Below are 15,719 nucleotides of genomic sequence, written 5' to 3'. Positions count from 1 at the left end.
GCAGAAGACCTAAATAGACATTTCTCCAAAGAAGATATACAGATTGCCAACAAACAAATGAAAGGATGCTCAACATCACTAATCATTAGAGAAATGCAAATCAAACTACAGTGAGGTATCACTTCACACTGGTCAGAATGGCCATCATCAAAAAAATCTACAAACAATAAGTGCTGGAGAGGGTGTGGAGAAAAGGGAACCCTCTTGCACTGTTGGTGGGAATGTAAACTGATACAGCCACTATGGAGAACAGTATGGAGGTTCCTTAAAAATCTAAAAATAGAACTATCATATGACCCAGCAATCCCACTACAGGACATATACCCTATGAAAAGCAAAATTCAAAAAGAGACATGTACCACAATTTTCATTGCAGCTCTATTTACAATAGCCAGGACCTGGAAGCAACCTAAGGGTCCATCAACAGATGAATGGATAAAGTGGATGTGGCACATATATACAATGGAATATTACTCAGCCATAAAAAGAAATGAAATTGAACTATTTGTAGTGAGGTGGATGGACCTAGAGTCTGTCATACAGAGTGAAGTGAGTCATAAAAAGAGAAACAAATATCGTATGCTAACATATATATACAGAATCTAAAAGAAAAGAATGGTTCTGATGAACCTAGGGGCAGGACAGGAATAAAGAGGCAGACATAGAGAATGGACTTGAGGACACAGGGAGGGAGAAGTGTAAGCTGGGACAAAGTAAGAGAGTAGCATTGACATATATACACTACCAAATGTAAAACAGATAGCTAGCGGGAAGCAGCTGCATAGCACAATGAAATCAGCTCGGTGCTTTGTGACCACCTAGAGCAGTGGGATAGAGAGGGTGGGAGAGAGATGCTCGAGGGAGGGGGTATGGGAATATACGTATACATATAGCTGATTCACTTTGTTATAAAGCAGAAACTAACACAACACTATAAAGCAATTATACTTCAATAAAGATATTAAAAAAAAACAACCCTCCAAATGATTCTGTGCACTCTAAAATTTGAGAAAAATGGTTACCACCTCTTTTGGAGCTGATCCAAAGTAATTTTTAATGTTTAATTACTGTATTTACTTAAGCAGTTTCAAGTGTTTAATTTTTAAAGTTAGGTGTGTAGAATATATACTGAGAACAGTAAAATTAATTGGTTTTAGTTATAAGTAGTATTGTGTTGGTTTTTTTTTTTTTTTTCCTGTAGATCAGAGGCTGGGGGAAAAATTAGTTCTTTGGGGAAGGGGCCCATAACTCTCCATTCAAGTGTGAGCTACATATAGTGACTTCTTTTCAGAGAGTACAGTATGGAAAGGAGGACAGAGAGCAAACTTCAGAGAAGAGAAATCTGACAAACATGACCTCAGACAGGTGATCAAGGTCAACATCAAGAAGTGATAAATCAAGGTGATAGTATGTACCCTTGATATGATATGAAGAAAATGGCAATTCTCCTCTGTGGTCTTCCTCTTAAACACCAGTCTAATCATGAGAAAAACAGACAAATCCCAGTGCAGTGGAGAAACATTCTACAACATACCTGACTTGCATGCCTCAAAATTGTCAAGGTCATCAAAAACAAAGAAGGTTGAAGAAACTGTCCTAGCCAAGAGGAACCTGAAGAGATGTGACAACTAAATGTGATATGGCATCCTGGATAAGATGAGATCCTGGAACACAAAAAGGACATTAGGTAAAAGGGAGGGAAAGCTGAATCCAGGATGGACTTTTATTAATAATAATGTGTCAATCTTGGTTCATTAGTTGTACCAAATATACCACACTTATGTAACATGTTAATAATGGAGGAAACTGAGAGATACATGGGAATTCTCTAGAGTATATCTGCAATTTTTCTGTAAATCTAAACGTGTTCTAAAAATACAGTTTATATATATATATATATATATATATATATATTTTGCTGCATTGGGTCTTCGCTGCTGCGCGTGGGCTTTCTCTAGTTGCGGCAAGCGGGGGCTATTCTTTGTTGCGGTGCACGGGCTTCTCATTGTGGTAGCTTCTCTTGTTGCGGAGCATGGGATCTAGGCACGCGGGCTTCAGTAGTTGTGGCACATGGGCTCAGTAGTTGTGGCGCACGGGCTTAGCTGCTCCTCGGCATGTGGGATCTTCCCAGACCAGGGATCAAACCCGTGTCCCCTGCATTGGCAGGCGGATTCTTAAGCACTGCGCCACCAGGGAAGTCCCCAGTTTATATTTTAAAAAGAAAAAAAAAAAAGGTCTTCAGTCTTATATGGCACACTGCCAAAATTTAAAGAGTAGTTTAGGGATATAAGGGAGGAGAAGCTAAGGATGACCTTCCACTCCCAAGGTAAACCCCCTTGTTACAAACCTCAGTGATAAGAAGGGTGCTGAAGACATATGGAAGACTCTTTTCACATCATTTCCACCTCATCTGTGGGAGGAAGGGGGTTCCCGAGGCAGGGCTCTGTACCCTCCCTGACAAGTAGTAGAGAGATGGCGGCCCAGAGAAAATATAGAGGGGCCGCTGTAGTCCCAGCCACCAAGCAGGAGGTAGAACTGTGGACATCACTGCTGTAGGGGCCACAGCCCAATCGGTGTCACAACACCCGGACATGGAAAGGGTCAGGCTGCAACCAGTGATGCCAACAGATGCTCATGGAGACAGGCCTTCCGTTGTCTCCAGACAGCTGGAATCACCATCACCTTCAAAGTGATGCCTTGCAGAAAATCCTTTTCCATTACCATTCTTTACAAAGGCTCTGTTCCAAGATTTAGTCCCAGTCACACCTTCTGATATGTCTCATTAGTCAGTGGAACTTTGCGTAGGCCATTTAAAGTTTGAATTATTTAATAATAAATACGTATATAACAGCTAGTATATGCCAGGCACTCTTTTAAGTACATGGCCAAAATGAACCCATTTTATCCTCACAACAGCCCTACAAGGTAGATATTATTGGTACCATCCTCATTCGCTGAGGGGGAAAGTGAAGCATGGAAAGGGTAAATATCTTGCCCAAGGTTACACCACTATTAGATGGGGCCAAATTTGAACGCAGGCCATCTGACTCTAGAGTCCTTGCTTATAACCAGTAAGTTATACTGTCATGAACTAAAGCTTTGCATCTAGCTCACAAAAAACACAAAAGAAGGGATATCAGGGTGAAGGGCCTCTAAGTCCCCTCACTCCAAATCTACTCTGTCTTGTGGTCTAGACTTTTTCAGGAAGAGGCGAAAGTGAACTCTTCCCCCTAGAGCCACCCCACGTCTACTTTCCCATAGTGGCTGAAACCTCGTGGTCTCACACACACCTGCTCCGGGGCAGCTGATGCAGAGTTCAAACCTGCTCACTGGGAGAAACAAAACCTAATTACTTGGCCTTGTTCTCCCAGTGGTGACCCTAAAAACCAGCGTTAGACCCAGCAGAAGGGATCTTTCTTGGCATGTTAGTTAAAAATGATACCTGTTCCGACTCACAGACGTAGAGAACAGACTTGTGGTTGCCAAGGAGGAAGGGGGTGAGGAAGGGGTAGATTGGGAGTTTGGGGTCAGCAGATGCAAACTATTATATATAGAATGGATAAACAAGTCCTACTGTATAGCACAGGGAACTCTATTCACTATTCTGTAATAAACCATAATGGAAAAGAATATGAAAAAGAATATATATGTATAATTGAATCACTTTGCTGTACAGCAGAAATTAACACAACATTGTAAATCTACTATACTTCAATAAAATAAATTTTAAAAAAATGATACCTGTTCCAATTGGCTTTGAGACCTCAGACGGGGACAACTGTTTTCATTGTCCTTTGAAATCCTCCTGTGATCTTGATCCTAGATAAAAGATATTAGCAGAAGCATTGAAACAAACGCTCAAACCACACAGCTAGTAAGTGAACCTTCCAATCAGTGCATACAAATCACCTGGAGCTCATGTTAAAATGCAGACTCTGATTCAGTGGCTCTGGGGTTGGACCAAAGACTCTGCATGTCTAGCAAGATCCCAGGTGATGTGGAGGCTGCATGTCCCTGGACCACACAATGAGCAGCAAGGTTCTAGAGCATGTCTCTCCCTCCTAGAAGAGGACGAGTTCTGCAAAGGGAAAGAGTATTTTCATTCCCAGGTTCTCCCCTCTCCTGAAATAAAATTATTTCAAAGCATGATTTTATTACACACACACACACACATATATATATACCTTTACAGGGTAGCTGTATTGACTGAAGAATGGTGAATACAATACATGTGAGTTTGCATTTAAATTGTCAATGCGTCCACGGAGCTTTGGGTGTGGTGAGCAGGGTGCCTGTGGGACTCTAACACCTGGGTGGGCTTCAGCTCAGACACCCGTCTCAGAGGGTAAGAGGTAGAGCCTGCTTACTGATGGAAGAGGACAAACTGTGCAGAGCAGGGAAGGGAGCCTGGTGAGCACTGATGAGTTCTGGGCAGCCCCTCTCGTGGGGGGCACCTCTCTCATCTTCCACAGCAGTCTGGAAGGCAGATGGTGGAAACCCACTTACATAACACACAGGCACACAGGTTGAGGGGGCCAAGTGACACAACCTGTATATAGAAAGATGCAAATCCAGATCTGCTTAAAGATGCAGGCACCTGTGCTCCTTCCACCCCACACCCACACCCATCTCTCGTGAAGGGCATGTGAGCTGCTTGAGAAGAAGCATGTATGGAAAGGAGTCCACTAGACAGTGAACTTTAGCCAATGACCTGAGAAGAAGGCCAGGGCTGGGCTTGTCTGTAGCGGATCAGGGGAAGGGGAGGGAAGCTAGGATATCTGGGGGGAGCTTCAACGTGGAGAGGAACTATGTCTTGTTTGATCTAACTTATCATGTAGCACAGTGCACAGTAAAGGGTTCACTCGGCAGGGCTGGGTTGCCCAAACTCTGCACGTTCCAAGGAAAGATGTGGCCCTTGCGTGGCTCCTGGGAGATAACCTTCAAGCCCCTGGAATATCTGTCTGATCGGTGTCTTTGTTTACCTGGTTTACCTTGGGCCATGTTGGATAATTTATGCTAACAATGTGATGTATGGTGGAGACCTTGTTTGACCTTTGGAGGTTGGGTAACTAAGGTCAGCTATATGGGTGTTCCGTGCCCACCCTACTGACCTCCCCCAAGTCCCTGGGCACTAAGGCTCAGGTGAGCTCCCCTGGTGAGCAATACTCCTGTTGTCACACAGCTTTGCTGGGAGAATTCAGCACTGTCTGTACACATCCACGGCGGGAGGACAGCTGGAAGCTGTCTCATCTCTCCTGAACTCTGTCCTGCCTGCCTTTTACCTTTGTTGATTTTAAGCTATATCCTTTCAGTGTAATAAACCATAATCCTGAGTATAACAGCTTTTCTGAGTTCTGTCCGTCCTTCTAGCAAATCAATGAATCTGAGGGCGGTCTTGAGAACCCCCAACAACACTTACCTAAGGAAGAGTTTAACACCAGCATTAAGGACCAACTTGAGTGAGTGGATGGCGGAAGACTTTAGCTGGATTCAGATCAGTAAGTGTTTACTGAGCACTTATTACACACCAGCCACTACTAGTCATTGGAATACGAAGATGAGTAAGTCAGAAGCCCTGCTCCTCAAGACAACCCAGTTCCTGAGGGGGTCCAAAGGAAAACACTCATTTCATCTGGAAGTGTTAAGTGCCATGCGAGAGACACAGCATGATGCCATGGGGCTGAAGAAGGGCACTTAGCAGCATGGGCACTCAGGAAAGGAAGGCTTCCTAGAGGAGGGCACCCCTTTGTGGACATCCCAGCTATTGGGGGGAACTGGTCACAGTTTCTGGTGCTGCCTTTCTTTATTTAACAGCTTTCGTTGTGGGGATTTTTGTGTCTGGAGGCACAGGTGCTAAGATGAGATGAAGTAGGTGTGTTTCCTACAAACCCAGTGGACTGCATAATTCATCACAGACACAGAGATCAAAGTTGTGCTTCTTCCTTGGAAAAAGGAGAAGCAGGCTGTTTACCTCTTTGTGGTTCAGCCCAGGCTGTCTACAGGGCGTCTGTCTTATGCCTCAGATAGTTGCTGGTGAGACCGCCCACCCTTCAGGTCGGAACACTGCAGCACAAACTCATAGGACCTTCTGGGAGCCTCCTCCCCATCCTCCTCACCCTGACCCTGGAGGGGGGAGATGCTTTTCCCCTTGAAGGTACCTGGGCTGAAAGGCCTTGCTCAGTTCTTAGGACCAGTGGTGCTTCCACTCTTTCTCCTTCCAAGGGACATTACTAACAAGGAGGGCAGGGGACCCTTAGGATTCTGGTCTCCCACTTCTTCAAGTTAAACTTCCCCTTGCCCATTCTGTAAGGCACTTACCTTTGACCGGTACCTACTTTTGAAGTGTTTTACTGTTTATTTCCATTACTTCCAGGATTCCTCTTTAAAAAAAAAATTTCCACTTGTGATACTGTTATTTATAATAAGAGACATACATTAGGTCTTCATCCCTGTTGCTGGCACAGAGCTCCTAAAGCCATTGGGATTTCCTAAGCAAAAAGAACAAGGGGAGCATCTTTTGTTCTAATATTTGTTCTTTTGTCATAAGTTTCTGAAATCCTGAAAGAGCTCCAGTTCCATAAAGGTGGAAGGAGTGTCTTGTAATTCATAACAAGCCCTTTTCAACCACACCGGAGTTTATGTTAATGAGGTGGTTTTGGAAAGTCACTAAGGATGGGGGGCTGGTTGTCAAGGGAATCAACCAGGTGATTGGATGGTTGGAACTTTCAGTCCCATCCCCCAGCCTTCCGGGGAGGGGGGGAGGGGTTGGAGATCAAGTTCAATCACCAATGGCCAATGATTTAATCAAACATACTTAGGTAATGAAGCTTTCATAAAAAACCAAAAGGATGTGGTTTGGAGAGCTTCAGGGTTGGTGAACATGCAGAGTTTCGGGGAAAGTGGTGCCTGGAGAGGGCACGGAAGCTCCACGCCTCTCTCCCCATACCGTGCCCTATGCATCTCTCCCACCTGTCTCTTCCTGAGTTATATCCTTTTATAATAAACTCTTCATCTAGTAAGTAAATTGTTTTCCTGAGTCCTATGAGCTACTCTAGCAAATTAACTGAACCCTAGGAGGGGTCGTGGAAACCTCCAATTTGTAGCCAGTCAATCAGAAGCACAGGTGATAACCTGGACTTCTGATTGGTGTCCAAAACGGGGACAGCCTTGTGGGACTGAGTCCTTAACCTATGAGATCTGACACTATCTCCAGGCTGACAGTGTCGGAACTGAGTTGAACTGTAGGACATCCGGTCGGTATCCTCTGAGACCTGGAGAATTGCTTGGTGGTGTGGGATGACACTCCCCAGGCACTGGTTATATTAGTGCCCCTTTCTCCACCTAAATCTAGGCAGGTCTTCTTGTACGATGCCTAACACTGTACGTATCTAGAAACAAAGGCTGCCAGCCATGGTGCTAATCACTGTCATGAAGATCCTACACAGACCCACTGGACACTATTCAGATGCACCACACAGAGATGCAGCAACGTGCCTCTCATTCAGGGATCCTTCCTCTCGCTCAGATATCCCACCTCTAATGATCATTTCCCCTTTTTTGCCTGCCCAGCACCTATGCCTCTTCCAGTGCTTGGGGAATTGTCTACTCTATGAATCTTGGCGGGAGACAGGGTTCACCATCCAAGAGAGAAGCTAAGGGCTCTAGACCTGTTTGCCTGTCCCCCTCAGATGGTGCACACCCCTGAGATTCTGGGGATACCGACTGAAAAAAGCGGGTACCTGGAGATTCATCCTGTTGACGGTGGCAGCGCAGCAACATATGGTCTCCATGGTAACAGTGGCAACCAGGCAACTGTGGTGTAGAGTCCAGGCTGGACTGGGTGTGATTCTGGCTACCTAGCTGCTCATTTCTTCCTGCCTGCGCTGTGGGCTTCCAGCTGCCCATGTCTTTTCAGTAAATGACTTTCCCACTTAGACCAGACAGAGCCAGTTTCTTTGGCTTAAAACTCAAGATGCTGACTGACACTATCCTTAAAAAGCACCCGTTACCTCCTGTCATCTTCACTGCTTCCCTAGATGTCCTACCCAGGCATGAGCCAGAAATGTTTAAAAGGCACATGGGTGGAAAGGAACTGGGATTCTAAGGTAGGGATAGAGATGATGAAGACTGTGAGAGAAATGTCTCTCCTTACTGATAGCTAAGAAATAGGGTGGGAGGTTAGAATGTAACCAGTACTTTCAGCATCTTATAAAGCATTTAAAAAAATGTTATGAACGCCAACACCAGGACAAAAAGAACAATAGTTTCCTTGTTTTTCTCTTCTGAGTCCCTCTCCATCCCCACCCCATCCGGCCCTGCAACTTTAAAAGCATTTACCTTTGGCTTACACATGCTTGAAATGTTTACTGTCTATTTCCTTCAGGGTTAGAGTTTTCAGTCTGTAATGGACATAAAAGTTGTTCAGTTTTTTTTTCTGTACAAAGCCTGAGGGAAAACTATTGTTCTCCATCAAATACTGCAGGGTATACCCCTCTTCCCCAAGTAGATACAATTACTTAAAACACACAACATGATCTTCTTTATTTAATTGTTTAATCAGTTTACATTCCACAACTGACAGATTATTTATTTTTATTTTTTCCATGAACAAGTCATTTAATTACCAGACACTTTATTTCTTCAATCGATGGAAATACAATATTTCTGCCAATTTGAAAAAGAAAATTGCAAGATGCAGTCAGTGTCAGTGAAGTCCCCAAATGCTCTCTGCTTCCTCAGTCCTTGCAAAGTCACAGGAACCTAGCAATTTCCCTTTTCATCCCCCCCTCCCACTTCCCTGTTAAATTCACCTCTCAGAATAGCACAATAGTTTCAAGATCTGGTTTGGATCACCTTTCCTGTAATTAACTATGAGAAGGAACAGACAGTACAATAGATCTGATAAGATGTAGCATTCTTGTTAAGATTAAACAACACATGTATTCACATCGTATCAGAACAAATTAACATAACATTTAATCTTATTTTAGCACCAATAACCACAGGAATTGCTACCTCTGAGGGCAGAGGCGGTGTTGGAACCCTGCAGTACACATCACTCCTTGTCTAACCAATCAGAAAGCACTATGCAAATGAAAGGTAAATCAATTTATATTGACTGAGCAATAATAATCTGGTGGACCATAAACACTCCAGGTGTTTGAGAGTTTTTATGGCTACAGTCCCTGTCTAATGACCATATATAAAATGTACTCACCAAATCAGCTCATTCTCTTTTGCTCGGTAACACAGGGCTCAGGACGCAATATTTTAAATGAATCCAACCTTGTCATATTGGCTCTTTGAAATGCTTTGAGAATGCCCAGGGGTTGTCTGCTTGCATTTTATTCTGTTCTCTGCACTAAGACCTCACTTCTTGTCTCCACCCCGCTTCTGTCCCCGCCCGCAGAAAGAGGTTTCTTCAAATCTAAAGAAAGCCTTGGGGCAGGAGGGAGAGGTGGGCAATAGTGGACTGAGTCCTAGTGTAAGGGACAGAGCTTGTCACTGCCACCTCCTAGGAGACCCAGTCTGCCTGTGGCCACCGCTCTTTACAGCACAGCCCCTTTTAGCATTTAAGGAAAGTAAGGGATTGAGAAAACAGCTCCAAATATTGGTGAGATGCTATTAGCAGGTGACTGGACCAGGTGACAAGAAGTTGTGGAGATCTTTATTCTTGACGAAGAGAAGGCCCGTCTGCCCCTCTTTCCATCCTAAGATAAAGGACGTCTGGATAAGGGATAAGCTGGTGTTCCTACAGCTGAAGAAAGTGACTTGCTTTGGCCTCTAGAACTCTGACGGGTCATCGGGGCCATGCCCAGGGCAGCACTGACCCTCTGGGGCAGATGTGATATGTATTTGACAAGCAGTGGTCCTCTCCTCTAAGCGGGTGAGCAACTTCCAGAGGCCAGGATGGCAGCCTGGACGTTGCTCCTGTGTTTTCTACTCGGGGCCAACACCGACCTCCAGCATCTGCCTGCCATGAGATCTGTGTGACTCACAGGTAAGGGTGATTCCATTCCATCCCCTAATGAACAGTCTAGATCTTTGCTGTCCTACACGTCAGCCAGTGGCCGCGTGTGGTTATTGAACACTGGAAATGTGGCTGGTCCAAATTGAGATGTTTTCTAAGAGTAAAATTCACATTGGATTTCGAAGATTTCATTTGGAAAAAAAAAAAAAAAGAATATAAGTAGCTCAGTAATTTTTATACTGGTTCCACGTTGAAATGATAATATTTTTGATATGTTGGGTTAAAATAGGTATTAAAATTAACCTCACCTATTTCTTTGGACTTTAAAAAATGGGGCTACTAGGATATTTAAAATTGCATATGTGGCTTGCATTGTACCTATTGGACAGCACTGTTCTGAACTGCCTTCCTGAAGCTGACCCTAGAGATGATCACTGTGGACCACCAGAGAGGAGAAAGGTTTGGATTGAAGGTGCCATGAAGGGGGAGGGGTTAGGTCACTGACCAAGCTTGGTGTGAATCTGGAGCAGCTAGTCTTCTCTATCCTGTGGGGAGGCAGCTCTTTGTGCTATAGGATTACCTGCCCCTGTTTCTCTTTTCTACTTCCTCTTCTGGGTGCCCTGCCTTTTGGGGATTCTTCTCTGCTGCCATGCTGAGGATGCCCTGTGATTCTGCCATTTCCCCTTCCAAAAGCTTTCTTTACCTTAACCTCGTCTGCATCTACCCCCGCACCCCACCAAGGCTTTCTTCATTCTGATTCGGTCGCCTCCCTTGGCCAGACTCCCTGCTTCTGATAGTACAAGCTGGGGTGGCAGAGTAAGTCATAGATTCCAAAGCAATTCACATACATCATCTCCTTTGAAACTCTACCTCCTACCCCAGCGCAGCAAAGCTCTGTCGGTAACCGAGGTAAAATGACATCATCAAAGTGGGTGGAAAGGCATCTGAGAATGAAAAGGTAGATAAAAGGCTTTGGACTCCAGCACACACTGGGTGTTAGCTCCAGGTCACTTTCCGAAGAGTGAAAGCTTGGGGGCGGGAGCAGCCAGGAGGGATTCTCCCAATGCACCTCCTGCAGTAAACACGGACCAGCACGGGCCTGAAGCCTCTCCAAAAAGAGCAGCAGAACGGCCAGGGAGACTGGGAGCCCCAGGAGCCCCCAGCCCCGTTTGGCTGAGAGGACGCAGAGATCTGGTGAGGTAACCTCATTCGCCCAAGGCCCCGAGTGAGCCAGTTTAATAGCCAAGGCTATTAATACCACCCCTAGATCAGGTCTCTGTGTTGACCTTCACCTTTCACACTTGGATGACTTGCTTTTACTTTTTGGAAAATATATTTTAAAGGTCCAAACCTTTAGAAAAGAGAGTTCCAAGCAGACACTCGTTGACTGTCAGAGAAACAACCAGAAAAAAAAACAACAACAAAACTCCTGCGCCAATGGCTTCCCTCCCTTCAAATCCCAACCCAGAGTTGGGATTTTAGGGCAGTCCACATAAGTCCTCGGAAAACCGAGGGTTACAGCAATGCATTTGTTTAGTCTCAATTCCCTCCCCCTTATTTTCAGTTCCCACTTTTATTTGTACATTTTTACAGATAGTCTTGACTAGCAAAACAGTCACACCATGGGTGCAAAGGGGAAAGGGGGAGGAGATGGAGTTGGTGAAAGCTCTTCAACGTGAAAGGTATCATTACAGTCACAGCGACACAGACTCACAGATACATTCAGGCTAGAAAGGGTCTACGGGCGACCCGGAAAGGAAGGGAAATGCGCAGCCAGGAGAGGACAGCGGGACACAGAGTTCCTCCAGGAACAAACACCCGGTCCTTGGAAGTGAAGAGAGGGAGCTGCAATGGCTGAGGTTGGTGTCTGTCAGAGCGAGGCCAGGTTTGAGTTACTGCTGTGTAACTTACACCCAGTTTTCTGTTTCTCACTAGTGAACAACCATCCTCTGCGGTTGGGTGGTTCCCCCATCCCTGGCTGGGCTCCAGCCATACTGGGAGTAGTGACCTGGATTTCCCTTGGAAAAGGTCTCGCCATACCACTTAAGCTGATCCACTGCAAAGTGGGAAGCCTGCAGACCCTTTGGGAAATGCTTTCTTTTCTTGTTTAGAACCTAGAATTCAGCTTTTCCCAAACACGATCACGCCCAGAACAACTCCTAGTGAATGCACCATCCGAAGGCCTTCCTGTAAGAACCCACGTGCTTTTGATGAAGCCATCTGCTTCACCAACGGCCAAGAGAAAGAATGATCCCAGTTCCTTGAAGCTCGTTCCCATCGTAAACTTAAAAGACCATTTTAAATGCCTCAGAATCTGATTTGCCCCACCACTTGGGCACGGACAGCTAGAAATGACGTTAGGAGAATGGTAAAACAGTAAATAACTGAGGCCTCGACTGTGTGCCTTAACAGTTACCTGTTTTAGCTCACTTACGCCATTTGCCACATATGGTTTACTTAGTCCATCATCTCTGGGAATAATAAAGAGGATTAAGAGTGCTCTTTGCAAAACTGGCTTTGGACACAAGGAAGGAAGGCTGGGAATGGGTAAATTAAGGAGCTGACTTCTCTGAGGAAGCTGGATGGTCAAATAAAATCTACGTGCTTAATTTGGATAGTACAGTCCTGTTCAGTGGCCAAGATGACCCCTCGTTCTAGATTATCCTTTCCGCGGTGAGGCTCAGAGACCACGTGGAAAAATTCCATTCAGTGGGGGCTTGGCCGCTGCAGGAGAATTTGAACAGTGCACAATTCATATGACACTTCATGTTTGCAAATCACTTTGCAATTTCTTTGTCACCCTTAATATACCATGAGGTAAAGTGTTATCTCTATCCTCATTTTGTGGATGAGGAAGTTCAAGTACGGAGAATACACAGTGCCCAGAGTCACAAATGATTTTAGCGCAGAGCTGAAATGAAATGTACAGTAATTGCATTATACAAGTGTAGCTGAATTAGTGAGTTACTCTGGCTTCAGTGCTCTTACCCCTATCATTAGATTGATGTGGCACTCAAAAAAAAAAAAAAAAAAAGAGAGGAAGGAAGGAAGGAGAAACAGAAAAAGGAAAGAAATCCCAAAGTTGGAATCTTTTAGCTCTGTTCCACCCTGCCCCTAAGCTCTGGCATTGAGCCTCTTCAAAGGCCTGTTTGCTACCTCTGGGGGCTCAGGGCCCTGTGCTCTCACTGCCATGAACATAGGGTCAACTCCACACAGACCAATGTAGTTCTGTGGTCATGGGCTGCACCCCTGGCCCCAACTGCCAACTCAGAGACAACCACTGATGGGGAAGTGTTGGTTATATGACCATTATGATGCCCAGAGCCATGGGATGATGAACAATCTTCTAAGGTTTCTTTTCTTTTGTATTTTATTTTTCTAATTTTCTACAATGAACATGTATTATTCAGGAAAAAAAATCAAATAGCCAATAATAATGTAGTCTAAGAACTAACCCTAATGTTTAAGAAATATTTTGCACCATGGAGACACTGATGAAAAGAGGGAAAACCCAGCCCACCAAGGTGACCACGTTGAGTGAAACCAGAAACTTTTGTGACCATCAACTCAGGTGGTCTTGTTTAAAAATCTGTCCCCTTACTCTACTGTATAACAGCTGGAAGACAGCACAGAAGCCAACCCGGCTGTTAATGCACCAACTATTTCTATCTGTGGTGAAATCACTCCGTGACTCATCATCTTTCCCTGGAAAGGGCTGGATGTGTCCGCGGGAAAGGTTCGTCCCTAGAGCAGAGGGGACATTTTCAGAAGAGTAGCTTCCCTTTAGCTACAAGAATCAAGCAAACATCCCACACATATCACACCAAAGATGACCAGAGTGTATTTCTTCCCACTCCTTCCCCCGCAAAACTTGAAAATCAGTTCGTTAATGCTCTCAGAATAAGCCAGGTGAAGACAGAGTCAATTCTAAACGCCTCTGGGTGATGTACTTGATTCCATTATCCTGAATCTGAGTCAGGTGGGCAGCTTTGGAGACGGAAGCAGCACATCTTCCCATTTAACCGGGACAACTACACGTGGTTCTTTCATTTTAGACCTCTCGTGGTGACAGTGGATGAACATTAAGATGTGGGGCGCCGACCGAAGAGTCTCAGGACGTCTTCTTCCCTTATCAAAAGAGAGGCAAAGCATTGCTAGGTGAAACCACTCACTCCCAACAAGAGAGTATACCCAAATGGCACCAGGGCCCAGGGTGCTGCACATGTGGACGTGTGATTGAGGAAGGCTTTGTCTTGATTTGGTGGAGTTGTCGAGTGTTTGTGACTTTGTGATCCCTGAAATCGAAAGGGTGTTATCGTTGAAAGGCTGGGACTTGGAGGAGGATTGAAGCTGGAACAGGCACGTTTGAAATTTTTTTACGCTTTCATGCCAGGGAGTCACAGAACTCCTTATGAAACCTACAGCCACAGCAAACAGGAAGGGGGCTGCTTGGAGTGGATGAGCCTCTCTAAAGACAGATTCCTTAACTATTTTAATGGGTCGTAGTTGATGCAGAGGGAAAGTGGAAGTGAGTGGACAGAAAGGAACAGAAATCAGAAGAAGAAACCAAAACTCTCAAAATGGGGGAAGAAATAGGACCTCTTTCTAAGGCAGACACCCCACTTTCCTGAATCCCCAAGGTCCTAGAGCAGGGAAGGAAATAAAAGGCCCCGTGCTCAAGGTCGACTTTCACGGAGCTCAAAACACATACACGGTCACAGGCCTCGCCTGCACACCTGTAGGGATTTTGAACTTGACCTGGGGTGGGGGCTGGTGGGTGAGGCTGCTGACCCTGAATCCCGTCAGAAGGTTGGGTTCTACTCTGATCTGGGGTTAGCAGAGTCTGATGTAAAGAGTCTCGAAGGTAGAGCCTCCTCCTTCCTTCTCCTCCCTCCCTGCCTTCTCTTCTTCCTTCTCTCTCCCTCCCTGCCTTCTCTTCTTCCTCAGCCCTCACAGCACGAAAGCTTCAGTGACAGCTTGGAGTGACAACGTCTTCATCTGGGGTCAAGTCCCTAGGCCGGAGGGATCAAGGTCACCAGAGCAGTTCTCCCACAGCCAGGACTTGCCATCTGTACAGGGCTTCCATCCTGGCCATGTGGCTGGGCTTTTATTGGCCCCGAGCAGGGTCAGACCCAGAGTGTGTGTGTCTGTACATTTCTGGCCCCATTTCCAAAGAGAGCAGCTCTAAGCTCCTGCTCTGCTGATGGTGAGTTGAGCCCAGGTGGTTCACTTCTTTCCTAGGGGTCCTCCTAGCATTTAGGAACATTGCAAAGGGATGCAGCAATCTGTGTTAAAGGTCTATTATAAAGATTAGTAGTTGGAGAGAGTGGATGACCTATTTACGGCAAGCATGGGATTAAAAAAGAGGGTATAAATTACAGGTTGGTGAACAGTACTGGTTACTTAAGAAAAGTTTAAATGATTGATTACAAATTGCCCCATTTGGAATTTCTTTCCCCATTTTCCTACAATTGGGAAACAGCTGAAATTTGGATGTGGTCACAGACAAGCCTTCTGCCCCAAACAGATGCCGGTGGACGCCCACCTCTCCCTGCTAGGCGGAGCCCAGTCAAGATGCTTGGAAGGAAGACACAATCTGAGATACTTCTCCTCACTTTTCCTGAAGCCAAGTATGACCTTCCCCTGAAGTGGGAAATCGAACTTTTCAAAGCAAATTATTATTATTTTTAATTCCCTGTACAATTGAAACACGGGTTTTCCTGAAAATTATCTCCTTCTCATAGAATAC

This window comes from Balaenoptera physalus, assembly GCF_965194825.1.
Source record: "Balaenoptera physalus genome assembly, chromosome: 8".
Lineage (NCBI taxonomy): Eukaryota > Metazoa > Chordata > Mammalia > Artiodactyla > Balaenopteridae > Balaenoptera > Balaenoptera physalus.
Note: the sequence above shows the minus strand (reverse complement) of the source record.